The 11,117-nt window shown below is 34.4% G+C and overlaps 1 pseudogene; it reads left to right on the top strand.

Moving 5' to 3' along the window:
* The first annotated feature begins 216 nt into the window (after positions 1-216).
* On the top strand, positions 217-10,854 carry LOC135213328 (Golgi-associated PDZ and coiled-coil motif-containing protein-like; annotated as a pseudogene).
* The last annotated feature ends 263 nt before the right edge of the window (positions 10,855-11,117 follow it).

Here is an 11,117-nt window from a genome sequence, read left to right as displayed (position 1 = left end):
AAATGTATACTGCACATCTATGATTAAAATTAAAATTACAAGCTCTATATTTATTACAATTCATTTGATAACGTGTCCAAAAGAAATAATCGAATGAACAAAAGAAAAAATAAAATGAGAAGCACTACAATATGTGAACATAACCCTGAGAACAGTAGGTGTCAAAATAACAATAACAACATTGCCAGCTGGCAAATGTTGCAATGGCGCCACAAAATGTCAGTTTTCCGATGGCTAGATCTGTTGGAAAAGGAGTTTGACAAGGCGTTCGTCGACCTCGATCTCTTAATAGGCAAGTGCATGAATTGAGATGGGTTTCCTCATTTTGTTAGTAGACATTAACTGGGTGTAATTACCATACAGTTGTGACTGTGATCTACGGGTGTCACACCTAACCTACTAGTCATTAGACCCTTATGAACCCTTGCAGCACTCCATTTTTTTTCGTAGGCCTGTTCGTAGTTTAAACGCCAAGGTAATGTCAGGTTTCTGGTTGAACATTATTTGAAAGAATCTATCAGTTCCTGTATTTGTTTAAGGTCATCACAAGCAACTTTAATAGGCTTACCTAGCCTAGTATGCTCCATCCCGCAGGCCTCGGCTTTTTATCAGTGACATTTTATCATTTTCTTGAAGATTGGTAGAACTATGAAACTTACAGCAGTGCATCTTGATCTTACCTTCCTTAAGGTGTTGGGTTCTAGGATTACATGACAAGAACACTCTCAAGTCATGCAGTAAGTTGTGGAATGAGTCCCTGACCTTATTTAGGTATCCTCTTTTGCAATGGAAGAAATTTGCAAGAAGTGGAGGAAGGCCAAAGTCGTTTTTGCTTGTGTCTAAGAGGAGTTGAGAGTTGTAATGTTGAACAACCATTGTTATTAATGTTCCCTAGTTGCTGGAATGCTGTTAGGGTAAAACAACCGACTGGACTGGCCAACCCACTGACTACCGCTTTTGTGGCCACCCTCCGAAAAAGTACTTTTAACACATCCTGACACCGGAGATGGTCATCAGTCATGAGTTGTTGGTGGTGAGAGGAACAGCTCGAGACCTCTACTCTCCTTTCGAAGTAAGTATTTTCTCCAAAGTTAGAAATTAAAGCCATATTTTAAGTAAACAGAGGGTAATGAAAAGTGTGACCATGACACTTTTTTTCGAAAATTTTTACTTACAACTAAAAATGTTTCAAAGATTGACGCCATCTATAGATGTTTGTGGAGTCACTTGTGTCAACAAACTTCCCATTTCCTGTGCTAAATCTGCACACACCACTGGTACCCATAGACGCTGGGGCACTTTCATCACAACAATCGTAAACACTGACTTCCAACCACTACTTATCCAAGGGAACTACGAATTTTTGTAGAAGAAGAAGAAGAAGTGTGCACTAGATATTTATTTAAATAAATAGTTAAACGTCAGTATAAGGTCATGAATTGCATAGATATTTTTACATATTTCATGATTATTAATGTGAAATATCGTTGTTGAAAAAGTAACTAGATTCCTGACTCAAATATCAACAGTTTTGCTTGTGAACAGTACCTCCGGCGTTCTTCGCGCTCTTCAGTTGTTTGTCAGTGTTGCCAACTGGTATGTGTTTACCCTCCAAACTGGGTATAAGACTTACACAAAACCGGGGAAATAAGTGAAATTAACGTATCTATTTGTAGTATATACTGTATATAATTACAGCAATTTCATCATTACTGCATTACTATGACAACTAGAATTCATGGAAACAGTTTGTAAATACATCGGCGTATGTGTGAAGCTCTACTAGATTGGCAACGATGAGTCATTTTGCCGTCGTCTGCTCGTAAGTACTTCAGAAATATCTGTAATTTTTTGGGGTTAATTTGGTTGCAAAAAAGGGTTTAATAGACATGAATTAAATAAGCATTTTGAAGTAACAAAGTAAAGTTGAACTAAATAATGAGTAAAGTAAAACAATTAAGGGAATAAAGCTTTGCACCTATAAAATTGTGTACTCATGTGCTGCCCGTAACTGTGTTTGTGGAGTGAGCGCTTAGGAACCAGCAACCGCAGCGTGGTTCAAGTGCAATTTGGAGTGCATTAAGACCAAAATGTGTATAATTACAAACAAATAAGCACTGTGGGTTTCAGTTGTGATGGCAGTGAGGATAAAACCACCGATTACAAGGTAAAAATGAATTTCAGTTTCAAACCATGACCCCAGGAATAAAAAGTTTCATACTTCCAGTATATAGGCAACAAAATGTTGTTTTATTGTGCTGATTACAACTACAATCTTGAGTAAGATCAATAATCGTTTACATATATACGCTAACATTGTTCAAATGAGTGCTGGGAAGGCTGGAAGATGGTGGATTGTCTGCGGTTACGAATGACAATCACACGGTTGCCGCCATATTGGATTTCAAAACCGCCTTAAAAACATATTTTACGAAGAGCTCACATGCTTATTTTAGTTCGTATGGCGCTTTCATATATCACATTATGTTTGACAAAACTTCAATCTTTGAATGGTATGCTTAGAGTTGTAATTGTATTCTTGTTTCACCAATTAAATATCGAGTGAATAAGGCCGAGCCACGTGATGACAATGGATCGACTGCGGTTGTTTACCATATACTTTCAAGTGAGTGCATTTTCTCTCTCTCTCTCTCTCTCTCGTCTCTCTCTCTCTCTCTCTCTCTCTGTCCCCCATTTTAAGTTTCCAACTCTTATAATAAAGAAGCATGTAATTACACACAATTTGAGATGAACAGTTACGATAGCATTTTTTACAGAACTTCTAAGACATCCACAGTATCACTTATGAAGATGGCCTTTCATAACCATTGGATGAATAAGCCTGTTTAAAGTGTGTTGTTCAGCAAAAGGCTGAAGGATTAATACAGTTTAATTGTTTTCTGTAAAAATTAGCCTAGGTAGTCACTCATATGTCTTTTACATTTTTTTCTGTGATATGTTGTAGTTTACTATACTAGAGGCTGTACTTAAGTAGTACTTAGTGGATAGTCCATTGTGAAATGGGCTTATTGGCTACCCTCTCTCTCTTACCATTACAAACTGAAAACTGGATGGTATTTGGGATGGGATAACTGTTCACTAAGGTTAACTACCAAAACATTTATTTGGATCTTGTTGTAACTAAGGGTGACAGCAGATACATGTCTGTCACAATGGAAGGCATTATAGGATGCAAACACTTCCACTTAACTATCATTTAGAAAAAAAAATTACTGTGGTTGATTGAAAGCCACCTTGTTCAACAACCAGTCACTTTTTCCTTGGGGAGTCCCCATAATTTGGTTTGAGTTTTAACTGGGTCTTATACTCCAACTAAAATGCTTTTCTTTTTCTCCCCCTCTAACATTAATAGCCTAAAACTATTTGGCTCTTGTTTCCTTTGTAACTCCTGTTGTATTACTCAAGTTGAAATGAATATTTTGCCAAGAAATACAAGCCCCAGTGTGTTTATCTTGCTTATGTCCAAATTTCCAGTATGTATTTGTTATTGTTTTCTGTATTTGGAACCAGATGTAGATATTGCAGCAATACTGTGCACAAAAAGTTTGTCCTTTTTGATCCCAATATTCTGTAATATTGAAGAAGAGCAATTCCTTCTCTCAGCCTTCTATTTCTGTTTCAGCTCTCATTAAATCATTATTATTAATGACTACCATATATTCTAACAACCAAAGGACATGTAACTTTTTTAATTCATAACTTTTTACCATTTGAAATGCCTTGTTTGTGCTTTTATCACAATATATACATATGACACCACAGATTGCAAAAGATCGCATTGTTTCCAGTGACCTTTTACTATTATACTGAGTTATAAATGTAATGAGCTTATTCTGTTTAACTGTGTTGTCTTGTTAACAGGAGAAGTTGACCATTTTGATGAAGATGAAGCAAATTTTCAGTGGCCAGCAAGGGGTCGCCTTGAATCTCTGTCCTCTTGCTTTGCACAACTTACCCACAAAGCTCAACTGTATTTCAAGCAAATGCAAAATTGGAGGTTTGTATATATTATAACAATAGTTCACTAGTCACAGTACATGTTTTCAGTGTACAGTATTAAGATAATTAGGAAATTTTAAACTGTACTGTAGTTAGAGATCAAAAATATATGTACTGCCCTGTATTTCTGAAATGCCCTTTCTTTTTTATGAAAGGAAATCAGAAAAACTCTCAAGTCAATATTTTCAGTTTAGATAATAATGCAGTTTAGATAATAATGCATTTGTACACAGATGAGAAATATGCTACGATCTAATTATGACCTCCCTTATATTCATGACATTATTTATTTCCAGGCTGAACTTGTACATTTACGTCATGAATGTGCAGAAAGCAGAGCATTCCGGGAGGTTGCTGTAGCAGAAAGTCGGGAATTGTTGATGAGACTTCATTCAGCACAATTACAGCTTCATTCAGCGAATGGTACAACTAATGTAGATGATTCAGAAAAAATTAGGGAGAGACTTGTAAGTTGAATGAACCTAAGTGTCCTCCCTTTTATTTATTATTTTTTGTTATCACAGATTCTGTATCCATTGATTTTTTATTGCCTATTTTGTAATTACCATACCCAAGTGGCCACAGAATTTCCATACACCTTAAGCAGTACGTACTTTGAATTTATGAATTATGTTGTCAGAAAGTACCCTAAGTAGTAGCATATGGTGTCTTATTAAAGACTTATGGTTCTGTTGAATTTTGCATTATAATCTTACTATTATACAAAAGTATAACTAGGTTTTTATACCATAGAATTCCTTATAGCATAGAAATACACTTCATTTCATATACATACATAAAAGCCCAGTGCTAGTTCAAGTGGGCATGAGGAGTTAGTCCTTTGCTTAAATGTCTGGTTTTTTATGTCAAAATTTCACATCTTATATTTCATGCTATCATGTTAGGATGGACTTGTGAGTATTTTGTTCCTTACTTTTTCTTGCGCTTCATGAATGAGTAGATAGTAGTACAGTGTTGTGTAAAAGATGGCTGAGTTGTAAATTTGTCCACTTTCTGTAAAAAAAATAAAACACTGTGTAACCAAAATTGTCCAAGTAAGTGCTAAATTATGTTTGTCCATCTTTTGTAAAACCGACATTTTAACCAGAATTGTCCAAGTAAATGGTTAGCTGTTAGACAACATTTTTTAGTGGAACTATTTTACCAGAACTGGCCAAATTAATTCAAAATCGTCAGTTGGTCCATCTTTGGTAAACTAAATTTTAACGTAACTAGTCCAGATGAATGCTAATATGTATATATATAGACCATCTTTTGTAGATATGATATTTTAACAAGAATTGTCCAAATGGTTGCTAAGTTGTGTTGCCCATCATCTGTAGACCTGACTTTTCACTACATAGGAACCTCTGTTTTAATTAGATTGAGACAGTATGTTTGATCTTATACTTTAAAGTACCATGCACAGTAGTTTGTTATAGAGTATTTAAGGTAGCTGAAATATCATTAAGTTTTTGTATGAAAGATGAAAATATCTATAGACTTGTAACTGTCCTAGCTGATCTTGAAAGGTATTTTCTCGCTCATAAAATTGTCTTTTGTTAGGAACGAGAGCTGGAGGAGCAACGTTCATCAAATTTGAAATCTAATGTCGTTCATCATGAAATAGATATTCTACGTAAAGAGAATGAGTCACTGCGCCGTTACATTTTAGGACTACAAGGAGAGCTTTATGGTGCCAATTAGCTGCTAAATATCTTAGAAAGAATTAGCTGGAAGGTAAGTTATCAGTACTTTATTTCTTGGAATTGTGTGATAGACTCTCAAGCTCATTTTTCCACTCAAGTGAGACCTGTAGAAGATAAAATCAGTGGCTGCTGGTGTATCAAATCCTCCTTCCTTATAGCTCACAGGAACAGTAAGGTTGTTTACCTGGTGAAAATGTATCATAGCCTGAGTAAAGCTTTAATGGGAGACCACAGAATGAAAATTGCTGATGATCCCACTGAGCTACAACAACCTGAATTGGGAATGGAGGGGAGCTCAAACACTTGCACTTCATCTTTCTTTCCCAGTTCCTTTCTTCGATCTTTCTGTCCAACCACTCCAACTCCCCCTTTTCATTCTCTTGAGTGCTTCGGTGTTTGGTTTCATAGCCAAACTTTCGTCAAATCCTAGATCAAATAGTCTATGATGGCTGAATATCTAGCATAAGGCTAGAAAGTCAATTTTTGTCTTCCATCTGTCACTGTCAGAGTCAAATGTTAGTGTGATGCCTTTTCTTTTAATTAGTAAAGGTCTCATCTAAGTAAAAGTATTTTATGGAAGCACACTTTTATGAAAACCTAAATTTAAATTTTATGTGGAAATATATACCAGGTAAAGGATACAGTAAAAAATGGCTTTCAGAATAGACCCTCCGACATGGAAAAAATGGGCCTGAGAGCATTATCTGCTACAAAAATTCATCTGGGAATTGAGGAGTCGTAACATGAACTCAACGGAATTACATAAGCAATGATGCATTCTTGACAAGTGGGCTAAATGTGACATTGAAACTGCTTCTCAGTGAGTCTGAGATCTAACATATTAGAGCATCTCCCTTACTTTCTGCCATTTGCATAGTACACCTGAAACAATATTGTATGTAATTAAGATTACAATTAAGTTGCTCCAGAAAATAAAAATTGAAAGGCTGCTATGCAATGTATGTGAGGTAAAATCATTATACAGTACGTACTGTACATGACAAACTGCAGGTTGTTTGTTTTAGCTGATTGACATTAAATTAATTTTTTCATAATTTTTCCTACCATGAATTTTTCTTATTTAAGGGTTTTTCCTAATTGTAAAAAAGCAATAAGGAGTCTATTCAAGTAAAAAAATGGAACTTATTTTTACCAAATTCAATTTACTGCTGTGCTGGTTTTCATGTTGTAATGCAAAATATTGGGTTTTGATAATAATTATTGAATAACAATTCTTTATAATCATGATAAACAGAAAACATTACAAATACTGTATATAATGCTTTACTGAGGAATTTCTTTGTTCTGTTTAATACATACAAATCACAGTTTTTGTTGTAAACTTGGTAAACTGAATGAATGAAATGTGTCTTTTAAATAGGATTCAACAGATTCAGCTATTAGGCAGAGATTTACGAGGAGAGGAACAAAATGACAAATTATGGCATCAGTTGGAAGCTGAGATACACTTGCATCGTCATAAGACTGTGTTCGAGCATGTCAAACAGATTTTCTCATAATACGCAGGTAATTTTTAAGTCTTTAAGACTGTGCTGTATTTTACTTGTGAAAAAGCTTTAAGATACACTAAATGTTTAGTATCAATTTTTTTTTTGTCATCGGAAGTAGTAAACAGACTAATGAAGATTCTTATTCAACCAGAAGTATTGTTTGATATCATTATAATTGTGTTACTTGAAATATTAAGTTATTCAGATGTAATTAATCTATGACAGTACTGCTGTATTACTGCATTTAAAAAAAACAGAGGTGATTTGTAACCAGGAGTTTTTAAATACTCAGAAGTGATTTTAACGAGGTCTATTAATATACTCTGAGTGAAAGCTGTCTCATCTAGATAATACTGGCATATGTATTTGTAACTATGTTACTGTTATAAGTGTAAAGCTGCAGTAAAGTTGGTCTTCATATGGATTTTTAATTTGAGAACAGATCTGAAGCTTCACTTAGAAGTTTCCATTTACAATTGTTTGACTTACAATCATTCAACTTAACAGAGTTGTGGTACGTTGGTTGAGAATAGTATAGAAAATAGAAAGGAAAAAGGTTGAGATTGATAATGCATAGATGATTGAGAGAAAGATGGAAATTGACCACTTGTTTACTTCTCATCTACTATTAGTACAGTATACATAATGCAGTAAAGGTCCATTACTCCTGAAAAATGTTACTTTTGTAAAACCTGGCCTTTGTATGGCTGTTGGGTAAAAATCCCCATTCTGTTTTTCCACGACTTCACAGACGCAGGAGGTGATGCCAGTGGGAGCAGTAGTTAGTGGTAACAGCATGGCTCGTCCCACAAAACAGCAGCACCGTAGAACTGTCATTTTAAGGAAGGGTGCAAATGAAGGACTTGGCATGTCAGTCACTGTGAGTTTAGCATAATTTAATGTAACGTCCATCCATGTAAGAATGATGCAGTTTCTCATATGCTTCACTCTTAACTGCATGTAACCTTACCATCCATTAAGCACATGAGTGGTGCGGCTAGAGTCACCAGATGATCTTCCAGAAATCATAAATAAGTGACTCAGATCTGTGAGGACTGTGAATGTTGGACAACCATGAGTCATAGGTTTATATTAAAGGAAAAATGTAATTTTTTAAGATTACATTTATGGGAATAAACATATTTAATATCATGGCTTGAATTATAATGAAATATGATTTATTATTATCATTATTATTATTGGGCAGTTTACCAAACAGCTGGTGTTAATTTTGTCTGAGATGATTCATGAAGAATTGTACATTAAATTGCTTTCAATCTGTTTATATTATTCATGATCCTATAAAATTATGACGGCATATGTAATAGTATGTAAACTACAAAATATACATCATTGTTTTGTTTCAGAGTGGACTGGCTAGTCTTTTGAAAACAGAGTTTTTACTCTTTAGTCTCACTAAACTACCAATTTATCAGTGTCTGTTCTTATAGGGTGGAAAAGAACATGGTGTCCCTGTTTTAATCTCAGTCATCCACCTGATACTCCTGCAAGTCGTTCGCCAGTTGTATGTTGGGGATGCCATCTTGAGTGTGAATGGTACATCATTGAAGGAAGTAGGTCTCTGTTGTCATTTTTATTTGTCTTCGTGTATGTTCTTAATCGTTGGTATTAAAGTATTTCTTGTTGCTATAACGTTGTAGTAATTTGTAAAGGAAAAACCTAAGATTCCACAGATTTTTAAAATACATTCAATGTTTTTCAGTAGCAAGGAAGGTATTTTTGGAATAAATGAAATGGTTTTTCATCTTCTGTCATCATCCTGATGGGGTAGCTATTGAGCAATTTAAAATAAAATTGACTTGTTGACTTGTACTTCAATAAATTATTGACTTACCGTTCATTAAATTTAGAACTGCCTGTATTCAATGCTGCTAACAGTATTTTGCATGTAGAATGTCTTTAAATCATGTATGTTTTGCTTTTTCTCTTGTTTACTGAATTGTTCATATGTATACGCATTAGCAAATAAAGAGTAGCTTTTTATGCACTGTTAAGATGTTTTTATTACTGCTTTATAGTAAAATAATATCACAGGCAAATCACACAGAAGCTGTTAAACTATTGTCCTCTCAAGAAGGAGACGTCACTTTAGAAGTAGTGTTTGTCTCACCGAGAAGAAAAGATTGAAGACGATGATGCATCATTGTTTGGTGACCCTTATAGTTTTAAGTAAGTTTTTGTAGAATTTACTTTTGAAGGTACTACTATACTTTTTGATCTTAAAGTAATGTTATAAATCCATAAGTATTAGATTTAGGATGCTGTTTTATGTGACCTTTATTGATATATTTTAGTTTATGATTTTTACCTTGCGAGTACATTAATGTGCTGTCATTTGTGTGTTACTGTATTACATTTATGTTGTATGTATAGACTATTAAACGGATGATTCATAGAGTTAATATTTATAATTTATAGTTTAAGAAACAAAGATTTAAGTATTGTAAGGCTAATTAAGAAAGTACACTATGGCCATTTACCAACTACAGTAATAAGAGAAGTACTACCATGTAAGGCAGCAAATTAAGAAGCATAGTTATTGATGAAAGAATTAGTAACAACTAGTGATACAGTAGTATGTACATGTAGTGAAATTATCTGATGTGTTGATTTTTTAATTCCAGGTACAAAATATTTGACGAAGATGTTGTAAGCCTCACCAGCAGCCAATTAATGCCTAATGGCCGTTGTCTCGGGCTTCAGTGAAAGTGGTTTCGTGGCTCAACAGATAACATGCTTCTAGATTCTCCAAGTTTTGAACATTACCTCATGTTAAATTGTTAGCTAGTTTAATCAGATCTCATATTATGCACAGATTAACTAGAACATTCAAAGGTCTTGTTAGTAAGAATGATACTTACTAGAATGGTGGCCTTTAATAATGGGTTTTTTGTAACTTTTTGGTAGTTAAACAATACATTCATTTTTTCTGTATTAAAGGAATAGACTTTGTATTGTAAAATAAAAAACAGTTTTTAGTAACTGGTTCACACCATAAATTGTCATTCAGCCATTTTAAGAAGTAAACTTTATTGATGAACTTATGTTTACTGGGAAGGATGCTTCGAGGATTTATCAACATGTGAATTTATATGTCATTCACAGGCGACGTCTGGATGTTGAAGTAATCAGTGAAAGTCGAGAAGAAACGCTGTTACAAAATGGCAATGGTGATATTCACGTTGCTGCAAATGGTGTCGCAGAAATTAGTAATGGCTTGAGTTGTGAAGCATTCTCGCAAGAAAGTCTAAATGGTGGCGCCAGGACGATTGGAGTTTCACAGTGACATGGGTGAGAGTTTTGTGAGTAATAGATTTTTTCTAGTCACTACTATACACCTAAGATTATCTTTCAGATATAGGTGAAATTATTATTTAAAATAATATGATGACTGGAGAAAGAAATGCACAGTTAAATACCTGTACAAATATATTTAAGACTAAAGCTTAACAAAGTTTTTGAGAATCTGTATGATCCCCCTTTGAAGAGGGGGAACTGTACCGATTCTTGAAAGCTCTGTTTAGCTTTAGTCTCAAGCATACTTGCACAGATAAATAACTGTGGCCTTTTCTCCATTTCAGGACTCATGCTAGTTTGAGTATTTTTTAAATATTATGATTGATAGATTGGTTTGTTTATTTGATTTGTTATGAGAAATTTTAATGTTGAATGTAAGACTGAAATTAGAGAAAACATATTTTTAGGAAGTGAGGATGAAGGACACAGACCTTCAGGTACCCCAGATGCTCTTGCACAAAAATCACCCTGATAATGCTCAAGTAGAAGTGGCTTCTGATGTCATGGAAGAAACACAAAATAAACCTCAGCAAGCTAGCTCAGGAGGTGCTGATGCAGA

This window comes from Macrobrachium nipponense, chromosome 42 (genome assembly GCF_015104395.2).
Source record: "Macrobrachium nipponense isolate FS-2020 chromosome 42, ASM1510439v2, whole genome shotgun sequence".
Taxonomy (NCBI): domain Eukaryota; kingdom Metazoa; phylum Arthropoda; class Malacostraca; order Decapoda; family Palaemonidae; genus Macrobrachium; species Macrobrachium nipponense.
The sequence above is the reverse complement of the archived record's forward strand: the minus strand, read 5'-3'. Positions and strand labels throughout refer to the sequence as shown.